The 16,891-nt window shown below is 37.2% G+C and overlaps 3 long non-coding RNA genes across 3 annotated transcripts in view; 1 reads left to right on the forward strand and 2 right to left on the reverse strand.

Annotated features, from left to right (window-relative positions):
- LOC309641249 overlaps positions 1-16,891 on the reverse strand; it is a 314,747-nt gene that overhangs the window by 148,556 nt on the left and 149,300 nt on the right. The gene's annotated exons all lie outside the window — the stretch shown is intronic.
- LOC309641246 overlaps positions 1-16,891 on the forward strand; it is a 265,172-nt gene that overhangs the window by 139,496 nt on the left and 108,785 nt on the right. The gene's annotated exons all lie outside the window — the stretch shown is intronic.
- Positions 678-16,474, reverse strand: LOC309640979. Its single transcript, XR_014252474.1, has 2 exons — positions 15,062-16,474; positions 678-14,701 (listed from the first exon to the last, which is right to left on the reverse strand). It is a non-coding gene; the product is annotated as an uncharacterized lncRNA (long non-coding RNA).

The following is a 16,891-nucleotide window of genomic DNA, read 5'->3' on the forward strand; positions in this document are numbered from 1 at the left end:
CAACACCAGAGACGGGCATGAAACGTTAAGGATGCTGCTGCAGCCACCAAGAAACCTGTGTGCAAGCACAGGTCACTATCCACACCTCCTCACCCAGGAACCTGTGCAGCCCGCTACTGCCAGGGTCCCGTGATCCAGGGACAACTTCCCCAGGAGAACGCATGGCGCGCCTCAGGCTGTTGCAACATCACACTGGCCTCTGCCGCCGCTGCAGGCTAGCCCCACATTCCATACCCCTCCCTCACCCCAGCCAGAGTAGCCAGAGCCCCCTAATCAGCTACTCCTTTAACCCAGTCCTGTCTGAGCAAAGAACACGCCCTCAGGCGACCTACACACAGAGCCAGGGCCAAATCGAAAGCTGAAGCCCAGGAGCTGTGCGAACAAAGAAGAGAAAGGGAAATCTCTCCCAGCAGCCTCAGGAGCAGGGGATTAAATCTCCACAGTCAACTTGATGTATTCTGCATCTCTGGAATAACTGAATAGACAACAAATCATCCCAAAATTCAGGCGGTGCACTTGGGGAGCAACTGTAGACTTGGGGTTTGCTTTCTGCATCTAATTTATTCCTGGTTTTATGCTTATCTTAGTGTAGTATTTAGAGTTTAATATCACTGGTAGATTTGTTTATTGATTTGGTTGCTCTCTTCCTCCTTTTTATATATATATATATATATATATTTTCTCCTTTTTCTCTTTTTGTGAGTGCGTATGTGTATCCTTCTTTTTCTGATGGTGTCTGTATAGCTTTGCTTTTACCATTTGTCCCAGGGTTCTGCCTGTCCGTTTCTGTTTTTGTTTTTTTGTTTTTTAGTACAGTTTTTAGCACTTGTTATAATTGGTGGATTTCTTTTTTGGTTTGGTTCCTCTCTTCTTTCTTTCTTTTTTTTAATTACGTTTTAATTTTTTTAATTTTTAATAATTATTTTTAATTTTTTATATTAGTTACTTTATTTATTTATTTATTTATCTTTCTTTCTCTATTTCTTTCTTTTTTCTCCCTTTTCTTCTGAGCCGAGTGGCTGACAGGGTCTTGGTGCTCCGGCCGGGTGTCAGGCCTCTGCCTCTGAGGTGGGAGAGCAGAGTTCAGGATACTGGTCCACCAGAGACCTCCCAGATCCAAGTAACATCAAACAGCAAAAGCTCTCCCAAAGATCTCCATCTCAATGCAAAGACTCAGCTTAACTCAATGAACAGCAAGCTCCAGTGCTGGACACCCTATGCCAAACAACTAGCAAGACAGGAACACAACCCCACCCATTACCAGAGAGGCTGCCTAAAATCATAATAAGGTCACAGACACCCCAAAACACACCACCATGGTCCTGCCCACCAGAAAGACAAAATCCAGCCTCATCCACCAGAACATGGGCACCAGTCCCCTCCACCAGGAAGCCTACACAAACCACTGAAGCAACCTTAGCCACTAGCAGCAGACACCAAAAACAATGGGAACTACAAAACTGCACACTGTGAAAAGGAGACCCTAAACACAGTAAGTTAAGTAAGATGAGAAGACAGAGAAACACACAGCAGATGAAGGAGCAAGGTAAAAACCCACCAGACCAAACAAATGAGGAGGAAATAAGCAGTCTACCTGAAAAAGAATTCAGAGTAATGATAGTAAGGATGATCCAAAATCTTGGAAATAGAATGGAGAAAATACAAGAAACGTTTAACAAGGACCTAGAAGAACTAAAGAGCAAACAAATAATGATGAACAACACAATAAATAAAATTAAAAATTCTCTAGAAGGAATCAATAGCAGAATAACTAAGGCAGAAGAACGGACAAGTGACCTGGAGGACAAAACAGTGAAAATAACTACTGCAGAGCAGAATAAAGAAAAAAGAATGAAAAGAATTGAGGACAGTCTCAGAGACCTCTGGGACAACATTAAACACACCAACATTCGAATTACAGGGGTCCCAGAAGAACAAGAGAAAAAGAAAGGGACTGAGAAAATATTTGAAGGGATTATAGTTGAAAACTTCCCTAATATGGGAAAGGAAATAATCAGTCAAGTCCAGGAAGTGTAGAGAGTCCCATACAGGATAAATCCAAGGAGAAACACACCAAGACACATATTAATCAAACTATCAAAAATTAAATACAAAGAAAAAATATTAAAAGCAGCAAGGGAAAAAAAACAAATAACACACAAGGGAATCCCCATAAGGTTAACAGCTGATCATTCAGCAGACACTCTGTAAGCCAGAAGAGAGTGGCAGGACATATTTAAAGTGATGAAAGGGAAAGACCTACAACAAAGATGACTCTACCCAGCAAGGATCTCATTCAGATTTGACGGAGAAATTAAAACACTTACAGACAAGCAAAAGCTAAGATAATTCATCACCACCAAACCAGCTTTACAGCAAATGCTAAAGGAACTTCCATAGGTAGGAAAGACAAGAGAAGGAAAAGACCTACAATAACAAACCCAAAACAATTAAGAAAATGGTAATAGGTACATACATACTGATAATTACCTTAAACGTAAATGGATTAAATGCTCCAACCAAAAGACATAGACTGGCTGAATGGATACAAAAACCAGACCCGTATATATGCTGTCTACAAGAGGGCCACTTCAGACCTATGGACACATACTGACTGAAAGTGAGGGGATGGGAAAAGATATTCCATGCAAATGGAAATCAAAAGAAAGCTGGAGTAGCAATTCTCATATCAGACAAAATAGGCTTTAAAACAAAGACTATTACAAGAGACAAAGAAGGCCACTACATAATGATCAAGGGATCAATCCAAGAAGAAGATATAACAATTGTAAATATTTATGCACACAAAATAGGAGCACCTCAATACATAAGGCAAATGCTAACAGCCATAAAAGGGAAAACTGACACAAACACAATCATAGTAGGGGACTTTAACACCCCACTTTCACCAATAGACAGATCATCCAAAATGAAAAAACATAAGGAAACACAAGCTTTAAATGATACATTAAATAAGATGGACTTAAGTTCATCTTTTCAAGTGCTCATGGAACATTCTCCAGGATAGATCATATCTTGGGTCACAAATCAAGCCTTGGTAAATTTAAGAAAACTGAAATCGTATCAAGTATCATTTCTGACCACAACGCTATGAGACTAGATATCAATTACTGGAAAAAATCTGTAAAACATACAAACACATGGAGGCTAAACAATACACTACTAAATAACCAAGAGATCACTGAAGAAATCAAAGAGGAAATCAAAAAACACCTACAAACAAATGACAATGAAAACACGACGACCCAAAACCTATGGGATGCAGCAAAAGCAGTTCTAAGAGGGAACTTTATAGCAATACAATCCTACGTCAAGAAACAAGAAAAATCTCAAATAAACAACCTAACCTTACACCTAAAGCAATTAGAGAAAGAAGAACAAAAAACCCCAAAGTTAGCAGAAGGAAAGAAATTATAAAGATCAGATCAGAAATAAATGAAAAAGAAATGAAGGAAACGATAGCAAAGATCAATAAAATGAAAAGCTGGTTCTTTGAGAAGATAAACAGAATTGATAAACCATTAGCCAGACTCATCAAGGAAAAAAAGGGAGAAGACTCAAATCAACAGATTTAGAAATGAAAAAGGAGAAGTAACAACTGACACTGCAGAAATACCAATGATCATGAGAGATTACTACAAGCAACTGTATGCCAATAAAATGTACAAACCGGAAGAAATGGACAAATTCTTAGAAAAGCACAACCTTCTGAGAATGAACCAGGAAGAAACAGAAAATATGAAAAGCCTGATCACAAGCACTGAAATTGAGACTGTGATTAAAAACCTTCCAACAAACCAAAGCCCAGGACCAGATGGCTTCACAGGCGAATTCTATCAAACATTTAGAGAAGAGCAAACACCTATCCTTCTCAAAATCTTCCAAAATACATCAGAGGGAGGAATACTCCCAAACTCATTCTATGAGGCCACCATCATCCTGATTTCAAAACCAGACAAAGATGTCACAAAGAAAGAAAACTACAGGCCAATATCACTGATGAACACAGATGCAAAAATCCTCAACAAAATACTAGCAAACAGAATCCAACAGCACATTAAAAGGATCATACACCATGATCAAATGGGGTTTCTCTCAGGAATGCAAGGATTCTTCAATATACACAAATCAATTAATGTGATACACCATATTTACAAATTGAAGGAGAAAAAACATAGGATCATCTCAAAAGATGCAGAAAAAGCTTTCGACAAAATTCAACACCCATTTATGATAAAAACCCTCCAGAAAGTAGGCATAGAGGGAACTTACCTCAACATAATATAGGCCATATATGACAAACCCACAGCCAACATCGTTCTCAATGGTGAAAAACTGAAACCATTTCCTCTAAGATCAGGAACAAGACAATGTTGTCCACTCTCACCACTATTATTCAACATAGTTTTGGAAGTTTTAGCCAGAGCAATCAGAGAAGAAGAAGAAATAAAAGGAATCCAAATCGGAAAAGAAGAAGTAAAAATGTCACTGTTTGCAGATGACATGATACTATACATAGAGAAGCCTAAAGATGTTACCAGAAAACTACTAGAGCCAATCAATGAACTTGGTAAAGTAGCAGGATGCAATATTAATGCACAGAAATCTCTTGCATTCCTATACGCTAATGATGAAAAATCTGAAGGAGAAATTAAGGAAACACTCCCATTTACCATTGCAACAAAAAGAATAAAATACCTAGGAATAAACCTACCCAAGGAGACACAAGACCTGTATGCAGAAAAGTATAACACACTAATGAAAGAAATTAAAGATGATACAAACAGATGGAGACATATACCATGTTCTTGGATTGGAAGAATCAACATTGTGAAAATGACTACACTATCCAAAGTAATCTACAGATTCAGTGCAATCCCTATCAAACTACAAACGGCATTTTTCACAGAACTAGAACAAAAAATTTCACAATTTGTATGGAAACACAAAAACCCCGAATAGCCAAAGCAATCTTGAGAAAGAAAAACAGAGCTGGAGGAATCAGGCTCTCGGACTTTGGACTATACTACAAATCTACAGTAATTAAGACAGTATGGTACTGGCACAACAACAGAAATATAGATCAGTGGAACAGGATAGAAAGCCCAGAGACAAACCCATGCACATATGGTCACCTTATTTTTGATAAAGGAGGCAAGAATATACAGTGGAGAAAAGACAGCCTCTTTAATAAGTGGTGCTGGGAAAACTGGACAGCTACATGTAAAAGAATGATATTAGAACACTCCCTAATACCATACACAAAAATAAACACAAAATGGATTGAAGACCTAAATGTAAGGCCAGACACTATAAGACTCTTAGAGGAAAACATAGGCAGAATACTCTATGACATAAATCACAGCAAGATACTTTTTGACCCACCACCTAGAGAAATGGAAATAAAAACAAAAATAAACAAATGAACTTAAAGGACCTAATGAAATTTAAAAGCTTTTGCACAGCAAAGGAAACCATAAAGAAGATGAAAACACAACCCTCAGAATGGGAGAAAATATATGCAAATGAAATAACTGACAAAGGATTAACCTCCAAAATTTACAAGCAGCTCATGTAACTCAATATCGGAAAAACAAACAACCCAATCCAAAAAATGGGCAGAAGACGTAAACAGACATTTCTCCAAAGAAGATATACAGATTGCCAACAAACACAGGAAAGAATGTTCAACATCACTAATCATTAGAGAAATGCAAATCAAAACTACAATGAGGTATCACCTCACACCAGTCAGAATGGCCATCATCAAAAAATCTACAAACAATAAATGCCGGAGAGGGTGTGGAGAAAAGGGAACCCTCTTGCACTGTTGGTGGGAATGTAAATTGATACAGCCACTATGGAGAATAGTATGGAGGTTCCTTAAAAAACTAAAAATAGAACTACCATACGACCCAGCAATCCCACTACTGGGCATATACCCTGAGAAAACCATAATTCAAAGAGTCATGTACCACAGTGTTCACTGCAGCTCTATTTACAATAGCCAGGTCATGGAAGCAACCTAAGTGCCCATCGACAGATGAGTGGATAAAGAAGATGTGGCACATATATACAATGGAATATTACTCAGCCATAAAAAGAAACAAAATTGAGCTATTTGTAGTGAGGTGGATGGACCCTGAATCTGTCATACAGAGTGAAGTAAGTCAGAAAGAGAAAAACAAATACCGTATGCTAACACATATATATATGGAATCTAAAAAAAAAAATGGTCCTGAAGAACCTAGGGGCAGGACAGGAATAAAGATGCAGACATAGAGAATGGACTTGAGGACACGGGAAGGGGGAAGGTTAAGCTGGGACGAAATGAGAGAGTGGCATGGACATATATACACTACCAAATGCAAAATAGATAGCTAGTGGGAAGCAGCCGCATAGCACAAGGAGATCAGCTTGGTGCTTTGTGACCACCTAGAGGGGTGGGATAGGGAGGGTGGGAGGGAGGGAGACGCAGGAGGGAGGAGATATGGGGATATATGTATATGTATAGCTGATTCACTTTGTTATAAAGCAGAAACTAACACACCATTGTAAAGCAATTATACTCCAATAAAGATGTTTAAGAAAAAACAAACAGATTGTTCACTTCTGATGAAATGTTGATAGAACCACAAAATGCTTTATGAATAAAATTCAATTAGAATTCCTAATAATATGCAGGGCCTGTGGCCATTTGCATCCGTTGGGATTAGGTGTGCAGTCACACACTGCCTTGAGCAGCCTGGATCAAAGCACAGCAGTGTCATACTAAAACACACTCAAAGGAGTACAGACCCCAGATTTTCCTGATTGAAGGCCAGATTTGGTCCTTTAAGATATTTGCATAATTCCCTTTTGAAATTAATAGGGGTTGCAAAAATACATATTTGGGGGGAAATGTTAACCTAATGCAGCTCAGCGATTGTTCTTTAACAGCTGCTTGTTCAGAAAACTTTCTCATGGCCAAACATCTCCACTCTTCTTCTGCCAGTAGTTTAGGACGTTGAAGAGGAAAGCCAGTTCACCTGAGTTGAGGGAATCTTGTGCACAGCATTTCAGAAGAGGGTTTGGTGATTGTGATGCTCTGCTATGTTGTTATTGCTACTACCGCTGTAATTAATCAAAGACTAGTCATAGTAACAACCTTATAAAGTAGATACCTGTGTTTTATTTTTACAAATGAAGAAAATGAATGTTTGAGAAGTCATTTTTCTGAAGTCCTAGAAGCACTAGCTGTCAGAATCCGGATTTACACTCAAGCCAATATACCTTCCGGAACTCATGGTCTTTCGATACCCAGATGAGTTACTGACTTGTCATAAGCACCAGGGGATTGAACTCAGGAGACAGAGTAGTGACTACCTGAGGACCTGTCTAAAAGGTGTGCCCTCCAAGCAGCTTAGTCCCCAACACTAGCCCTGTAGCTATGTGCCCAGAGGTAAAAAGAAAGTAAAACTTAACAGGATAAAAAGTAAAAGAGGTTGAATATAGAGGTACTTAGATCAATCAACGCTCTTACTAACTGCAATCAGAGCTCCAAATAAATTCCTCCATTCTCAATCTTGTATGAAAGAAGCAGAAATCAGTCCTATTATCTAATTGATATTATCCAGTCCATTTTACTCTTTAAGTATATCACATAATTATTATGTACTCAGTCCAGGATTTTTAAAGAAAATTCTTCTCTCACTCTCCTTTGTTCTAATTCTTTTTTTTTTTTTTTTCTGAAAAAATGTAGGCTGTGGTACAAGAAACCACCCTACTGTTAATCATAAATGAGAAAATTGAAGGTTTATTCAAAAGCACTAGGTTACAAATCTGGGCCAAGAATTTATAAGGTGTCGACTTTTTCTGACACCTGACAGCTTGGATTTCTCTGTCTTTTTTGAAACAGAAGTATCAAGAGATTAGTTTTCTGGCTGTTCTATATGACTTTGCCAAACCCACAATACGTAGAAACCTATCAAGGTGATAAATAATATGAAAAACAAATCCTGGGAAAGGGATTAATTTTGGTGGAGACTTCCTTCAAATAGCCAAATTCATCTTTCTCAAAAGAAGCAGAGGAAGCTGCTAATGTTGCCTTGGAAAATTGGAAAGTGAAATATGTTCACTTCTCTTTACTTATCCAAATATCTCAACTTAGTTCAAGCAATGAACTCAAAACATCCTGTGATTGAAAAGGCAGATTTTTTTCAGTTACTTTCCCCTAACTGATTTAAAACAGAAAATTTATACTGCAAGTAATAAAAAGAAGTGATATAAAATGTTCCCCCTCACAAAAAAAAAATTATAAACAAATGCAAAAAGACACATGAGGGGACACTGGAAGAAAAATTGAGGTTGCAAAAAAGTGGTTTTGAACAAAATAAAATTTCAAGACATTAAAGAATTAATCAGCAGCTGTGATTTTTTTCCCTAAATAATGTAGTAATTAAGATCACAGGCTCAGTCACTTTATAGCTGTGTCATCTTAGGCAAATCATACTTCACCTCTCGCCATCTTATTTTCCTCACTCATAATATAGCTGTACCTAACCTCAAATGTCACTGTAAAGATTAAATAATTTGATACTTGAAAAGCTCTGAGAATCTTGCCTGGTACATAAAAATGTCTCACTACATAACTGCCAAACAAACGTCACTACTTTATTTATTAAACCCTAAAACTTGAATTTGAAAGGAAGCCACTACTTTTAGAAGGTTGCTTAATGTATCTAATTCTGCTTATTCTACTCTTTCCATGTCATATAGGGGAGAAAAGAGAGAAATACTCTAAAACTGGGCTCATCTTTTGTCTTCCAGCATTTTTCTCATCTTTGACATCTATTTTAAAAGACTACCGACCCTCAAAGTGATAGAATAATGAGCAGCAAGGTTAATGGTCTCTACATCTCTCAGAGGTTATCAATTCTTTTGTCTCACTGTAATTTATTAAATGTTCTTATGGCAAGCTTTTATGTTAGGAATAACAGTGTATTCTTTGTTCAGGTGTGTGTGCAAAAAAAAAAAAAATACTAGTATAGAGGAGAAGGAAAACATAGCTGATTTATCAATCACCAGAAGAGTCTTATCTAAAGATCCATTGCTTTAAGTTTGAAATTTGGTCTAGAACAATGGCTCTCACATTTTAGCATGTATTAGAATCACTGGGAGGTCTCCTTTAACGCTGGTTCCAATCCCCAGAATTCCTGATTCAGTAGGTCTGGGGTAGGGCCAAACATCTGCGTTTCGAACATGTTCTCAGGTGACGGTGATCTAGAGACCACACTTTGAGAACCTCTGCTTTAAATCTATAAAATAAAGTCGCTGGGAAGTTTTTTCAAAAACTACCAATGCCTTTTAAATCAGAATCTTTGCAGGTGGGTCTGGGCAACTGCATTTTTTAAAAAAAACTCTTCCCAGGAGATGCTACAGTACAGCCAAGATTGAGAACTCCTGGTCTACAGAAAGGGTGGTCAAGTAGGAGGGGTGTTGAACCAGATTCACCTAGGAAGCTTTTCCAACTCTTCCTTAGCCCACCCCCAAGGTTAGATGACGCCCTGGAAAGGTGGCGGAAATACAGTTTCTAAATGTTTCTCGAAGTTAGTCTTGGGATCACTTCAGTCAAAATTACCTTATATTTATTAAAAATGAAGATCCCTTGCCTCACCTGGGACCTACAAAGTCTCAGATGAGTTTACGCACCACACCAAAGTTTGAAAATCACTGCTCTAGGGATCAGAAGAAGTGGGTTCTAATTCTTCCTTGCAGATTAGGAGTTGCACTGGAACCTCACAAGTAATATGGTAATTGATTAGCTAACCTCACAATTAATATGGTCATTGATTAGGTGAAAGGAGAATTGATAAAAGGAGACAGGCAGGAAGGAACGGGGCAGATGGGCAGGGGTAGAAAAGGTAGGGCTCCTCTCTCCTTACCAAAACCAGTAACCACCCAGCTGGCCTCTCCTCTCTTTAATTTGCCCTGGCACCCAAGGACAGAACGTCTTCTGCTGATACACATTTCTAAAGCACCAAGTAGCCTCTGCTGACAGCTGTGTTGACTGCTGTCTCGACACAGAAGAAGCAAGAGAGCAAAAGAATTTTGCAAGGAAACATTTTCATTTTGCCCTTGAAACAAGGAAAGAAAAGCCGTATGTGGGGAAACACGGGATGCAAACACGATTATGTAATGTAGTGAAAACAATATAGACTAATGTAAAGTGAAATGTTTAGGAAAGTGACTATTGAGAAGAGACTGTCCTTGGTGATGCTGTTTAATTAAGCTCTGCTATTCAAAATCCAACACCAGATTACTGGCATATATTATCATGCTATTGATAATGATTTCAAAAATGACTTTTCTGGGCATTTCCAAAAAGACAAAGATGAATGAAGAGTCCTCACGTCACTTTGGAAAGACAAACACTGCCCAGGGTGTTGTCAACCATAATCATTCTCTATATGGCGTTCCAGAGTTTGCAGTTTTGCCCCTAGAACTGATGTGCTCCTGATGCCTTTGTGCCAAAGGGGAACCCCAAGCTCTGTTAGCCGGATTCTAGGTGAATCTCTTGGCCGATGATGTTTTCCGTCAGCCCACAGCTTGGTTGTGCATTGGCAGCTTTAGGCAACGCTGCATATTGATGGCATCAGCCAAAGAAACAAAGCACAATCAGATCTATTTGATAAAATCTGCCAAAAGAGTTTTATATCCCAGCATAGGGTTTCTAACAAGATTTTCAAATAACTAAAGACTTTCTAAGATACAAATATTGTATCAACTATTAGTGTTACATTCTTCTAAGCAGCTTTTTCTTCATTTGTGCTGTGTACAGTCACTCTAACTCCTTAACAGTGATTTAAAATTTTAGGATGACAATCTGTAAATTTCTGAAAATGATTTAAGCATATAAAGTTGCAAAGTCAAATGATTCCCCTGTGACCTTTCCTTGAAATAAGAGGAAATTGAAAGAGTTTGTTTTCCTTCCATTTTATCTGAAGTAACCACAGGGTTTTATTTTTGTTAACTTATCAGATTTACTAAGACCGTTCTCATCTAAAATAAAACTGATTCTGCGAAGATTGAATTCTCCTATGTCATGCTACAGCTCAGCACTGTAGAAATTAGAGCTACTATTCCAGCCTTCCCCATCTTTTTAGTAGTCTAGTTCATTGTTCATCACTATTATTCTGAAAAATGTGTAGAAACTTCTGGAAAGTATGAACAGATTGGATTTATACGTGTAAGGATGAGAAAAAAGAAAGGAAGGAGAGTGAGCTGGCACACTTTCCTTGAGAAGCATAAGACTTAAGATAGCGGTTCTTATCTGTGTCAAGAAAGGATGATTTGCAAATTCAGAATAGCAGCTCAGTTTCTACTACATCTTGTAAAGAGGATTATTTCTCTCTTTGAGAAAGACCATAAATTCTGATGGTACGTGTCAGAATGGGAAAACATTTCTTGAGTCTCCCACCTGTACAATGAAGTGAAATTTATTCTTTTTTGTTTAGACTCAAAAGCACCACCATTTAATGACATGAGCTCATGATTTTAATGAGATTAGAAAAATTTTAGTAATGACAAAATATTACAAGTGGAGTAGCTAAATGATTAAGAGGAAAACATGATGAGAATAAATGTATGTAAAGGAAAAAGAAAAAGCTTTCTAATTTCCAGTGCAAAGTACACAGATACAACATGTGACATAGGAAAAGATAAACTTTCCAGCATTATTTTTTTCTTATGACAAGACCACATAAATTCATATGCTATTTTCTCCTATGCTGTTTTTGATCATTTACTGCCATTTTAGCCATGAAATATGATATTAAGTGTCACTTATTAAAAACAAACAATTTCAAATTGATTAAACTAATTATTGGGAATAGAATAAAGCGTGTTATGTATTTTTAAACCAATGATATGAATTCATTTTTTATCGTAAGGGAGAGTTTCTAAATAGTGGCTGGAATCAACATATTGCTTTTTAAAGTGTGTTCCGCAGACTCCTGGGGGTCCCTGAAGATTTTCCAGGGGTTCATGAGGTCAAAACTATTGATATTTTTATCATTATACTAAGGTGTTATTTGCCTCTTCCACTGTGTTACATTTGCACTAATGGTGCAAAGGCAAAGATGGGCAAACCTGCTAGTGCCTGAGAACTAAGAAAGGCCACTGCACCCAGAATCATCTCTACACATTTTCAATTTTTAAAAAAATAGTTTCAATTAAGAACTTCCTTGATGAAACATTTAAAAGTTATTAGTTTTTTAAAAATCTTCATGCTTTAGTCTACTTCTTTTTGATAGTCTATGTGATGTAAGGGGTAATGCACGTCAAGCACTTCTGCCACAAAATGAAGCACAATGATTTTCTCAAGTAATAGCACATGTGCTATTTTTTGAGTTGCAAACGAACTAGCTGCTTTTTTGCATGAAACACCACCCCTGCCTGAAAGAATAACTGGCAGACAAGCTATGATTGTGCAGAATTAGGCATCTGGCTGATAATTTCTTCAAAATCAAAGAAATGAGCTGATTTCAAGGAAATGAGCTGATTTCAAGGAAAACAATTGACAGGCTCATTGTCAATAACAAAATTCAAGTTTTTGAGTAAAATATTAGAATTCTGCAAAGTTATATTTGCCACCATGAGTTTGATAACTCCTCAATACTTAAGGAGCTTTCAAATGAGCTCACTGGTTATTTTAATGAAAGTAATTTTTCTATTATAGAATGAAATATGTCAACAATCAGTGAATCAAGAGTTTCCGAATGACTAATATATCATTTTATAAAATCAAGCATGTGTAAAAGTGCAAGAGAGACCCATGGATTGTAATGTATAGATACATAAAGTTAAATAACATGTTTTCATATCCCATACTGCAACTGAACTTTAAGAAGCCAGCACTTGCCACGTTTTGGTATAATATCAAAGAAGAATACACACAATTATTTGAATATGTTATTAAGATACTCTTCTCTTTTCAAACTAGGTATCTGTGTGAGGTTGAAGTCTTCATATACTTCAACCAAAGCAACGTTACAAAAGATTGAATGCAGAGCAGATATGAGAGAAGCAGCTGTCTTCTATTAATCCAGACATTAGATTTACAAAAAGTATAACACATGGTTATTTTCATTAAAATGCTTTACATATGTTATTTTTATTATTTTTAAATGAACTAAAATATTTGAAAATTCTCAGTTATAACTTCTAACTCAGTAAATATTGATAGATATAATCCACATAAGCAAAAGTTTTTGAGGTCCTCAATAATTTTTAGTAGTATAAAGTGTTCCAAAACAAAAATATTTGAGAACAATTGTCCTAGGCTAGGGTTATCATTTTCACTGTCATCCTGTGAACAAACACTGATTTTGGCACACTTAAAGGTAATTTTGTAAGGGCAAGTAGTCAGAGAAACATTATGGAGTTTAGATCATTCAGAGACTTAGAAGATGTACATACCCTGTGAATAGTTCCAGTAACCTGCAGATTGTAGCATATGGGCTTCTTCTTGAGCTGATGTCCAACCCTATTCAGTAAAAGTGCATACTACTCTCCCTGTTTGACAGTATGTTGCAAAATGAAGGACATATACCTTTTCTTGCAGCATCTTAAAAATAAATTGTCCTCGATATAAATAAATAAATAATTCAGGAAAAAAATTCAGAAGAAAACGAATTCAAAGGGATCATAGAGTAAAAGCCAATGTAGTGAGTTCAGTGACTGCAAGATTGAGATAAGAGAAAAAGCAGAGAATGCATCAATGGATGGTAACAAATGTTGTGAAACTTGATTCCAGTGATGCTTTTCACTGTTGTTGATGTACTTGAGAATGAATCTAAGAGTCAAGGAAAACATTCTAGGTGCAAAGCTGATCACCTAGGGGAAATAGACGTGCGTTCATTTCTACTTTCGTTTGAATGTTATGACTTAGGATAAGGAAGGAAGAAACAGAAAATGAATTGGTGATTCTGTCATTGGTGCTTTGTTGTTCAGGGATACAAATCAGGAAATAGAAGTTCTCCAGTTATTTTAACAGAGAGAATTTAATATAAAGGATTATGAGGTATATTGAAGTAGAAACTGCAGGAGACAGCTACCACTCCCTAAACCTGAGAAAACAAAGGGAAGAGGTTATTAAAACCTGAAAGCTTGGAGGAGAAGGGGCCCTGCAGAGCTGGGACCCAGACCCCTGAAGAGTGGCTGCTGTTTGATGGGTGTGGTACCTTAAACACCTGAAGAGAGGGTAGCACAGAGCTGGGATCTAGGCTACTCTGCACGGGTGCTGCTCAAGTGGTGCTGATGCCTCAGGAGCAAAGGGAGCTGACCTTTATGAAAAAAGAGTTATTTCTGGGAAAATTATAGAATCCTTAGGCATCCGTGCTTGTGTCACCTTGAAATTGAAAAATACTACCAATAAAAGTAAAAGGGAAAAGAAACAAAATATTGTGCACAGGATTACACATATGCCAGGCTCTAATAAAGCTGATGACAAAAAGTAAATGATAGAAAAATAATTGTGATTCAATTGCCAGAAACTTAAAAATGAATGTATAGCATGATCTATCAACATAATTTTGAATATTTAAAATGAGAAAGAAAATTATCTAGTGAGATGCTTAAAAAATTTAAGATATAGAGGAGGACATGGAAACAAGGATGAACTCAAAAGCACGTCACAGGGCTTCCCTGGTGGCACAGTGGTTAGGAATCCGCCTGCCTAATGCAGGGGACACGGGTTCGTGCCCCGGTCCGGGAAGATCCCACATGCCGTGGAGCGGCTAGGCCTGTGAGCCACAACTACTAAGCCTGCGCTCCACAACAAGAGAGGCCACGATAGTGAGAGGCCCGTGCACCGCGATGAAGAGTGGCCCCCGCTCGCCGCAACTAGAGAAAGCCGTTGCACAGAAACGAAGACCCAACACAGCCATAAATAAATAAATAAATAAATACATACATACATACATATATATATATATATATATATATATATATATATATATATATATATATATATATATATATATAAAAGCACGTCACAGACCTACCAGAATTGTTTCTGGAAGATTATAAAGATGCAGAAAAACTAAAATAATTTTTAAAAGGATAAAATATGGGTAATTATAAATGTATAAAAAGATAATGCTTATAAAGATGTTATGTTAATAAGTGACAAAAGTCACTACTCACCTTCTCTTTTGTTACCACCTTCTATATAAAGGTAGCACTGTTAAATCAGAAAGTGGCCAACAAATGCTTTAAAATGAAATAAAACATGATAAAGGTGAAATGATAGTCAAAGCATATCTAATTTAAATAAATTCCTTTCTCTAGTCCCACTGGAATTGCTTCCCAGGGAACTGAAAGAATCACAGATGCAACTATAGAAACGGTGTCTGGAATCTTTGAAAATTCAAGAATGGGAGGGGTGCCAGAAGTCTTTTTTTCCTGGTCATCTAAGAGAAAAGGGATGGATTCCACCAACTACAGTTCAGTAAGTTTGATAGATGTCTGCAATTTTAGATCTTAAACCTAAATTCTGATACCAGTATATATTCCAAAGGAAAGTCACAATTAAACTAACCTATTAACTTTTTAAACAAGACTGTTGGACAGGGAACAGGGGAACGTCACGGATATATTGTAATTTGAATTAAAGAAGGTATTTGATAGAAACTCTCTGTATATCTGTTTTGAAATGCAGAAATGCCGATGATAGCATATACATTTTTTTTGCAGTAACTAAGCCAATGGGTAACACTGATAGACTAATAATCTTAGAGAAGCCAAACCATGGGCTATTCACCAGTGACCGGAAGGAAGACGTGGAGCCAGGTTCATCAAGTTTGCAAATGACACCACACTGGGAGGGATAGCAAATACATTGCGTCTGGATTCAGTAGACTCTCCAATTAATGGAATGCTGTGATAAAACCAAAGAGATGCAATTTATCACGTATAATACAAAACAATGCTTTTAATTTTTGAATTACATATTCCAGGCTATGGCAGTCTAGTCTTGAAAATATCTGCTCTGAAAAGATCAGATGGTCGAGTTGACCACAATGCGTGATAAGGATGTCGAGAACCCAAAAATGTACTGTTAGGTTACAGGGAATGATACTACAGAGCCTAAACCGAGCTGTTGGTAGAGGTGGGTAGGGATCATCCCACTATAATTTCTAAAGTCAGATTATCTGTGGGGAACAGTCTTGATATATCCACTTGAAGAGGAACACTGACAAACTGAACTTTATTCCAAAGAGGCCAAATGGACTAATGAATGTCTGGAGACCCAAAATTTATGCATTCATGGGTGTTTAGTCTAAAGGAGAAAAGAATAATCATGCTATTTATCTACAAATATTTGAAGGCCTATCCCATGCAGAGTTTATTCTGAGTTTCCAAGACATCAGACAAGGACCACTGCATGAAAGTAAAGAACGCACCCTAAACGAACACACAGAAGCTAGATGATCAAGTTCTGGTCCTAAAGAAGGATTTCTTCATTTGGTGAGAAACTGGACTAGTTTTCCTAAGATCTCTACCACTTCATACTTCTTTAATTGATATAGTTGACAGTATGTGGAGGCATCTAGCTGTGTAGTCAGCAACCTTATAAGACTCAGACCTAAATAGTCTTCTTCCCTATAATGTCCAGATAAATCAAGAAAAGTCGAGAATATAGCTAAACTATTTGGGCAATAGCAGCTATGGAAACTCAGGTAGAAAAGGGGGGAAATAATCACAATTTCAGATTTACAATAAAAAGCCAAGTTAATGTTAAGTCCACAAAGGGATATGGTTATCACAGTAATAAGAAACTGTCAATAACACAGCCCTGAAGGTGGCAAACAAATGTACCATGTACTAT

This window comes from Balaenoptera physalus (genome assembly GCF_965194825.1).
Source record: "Balaenoptera physalus genome assembly, chromosome: 13".
NCBI classification, from domain to species: Eukaryota; Metazoa; Chordata; class Mammalia; order Artiodactyla; family Balaenopteridae; genus Balaenoptera; species Balaenoptera physalus.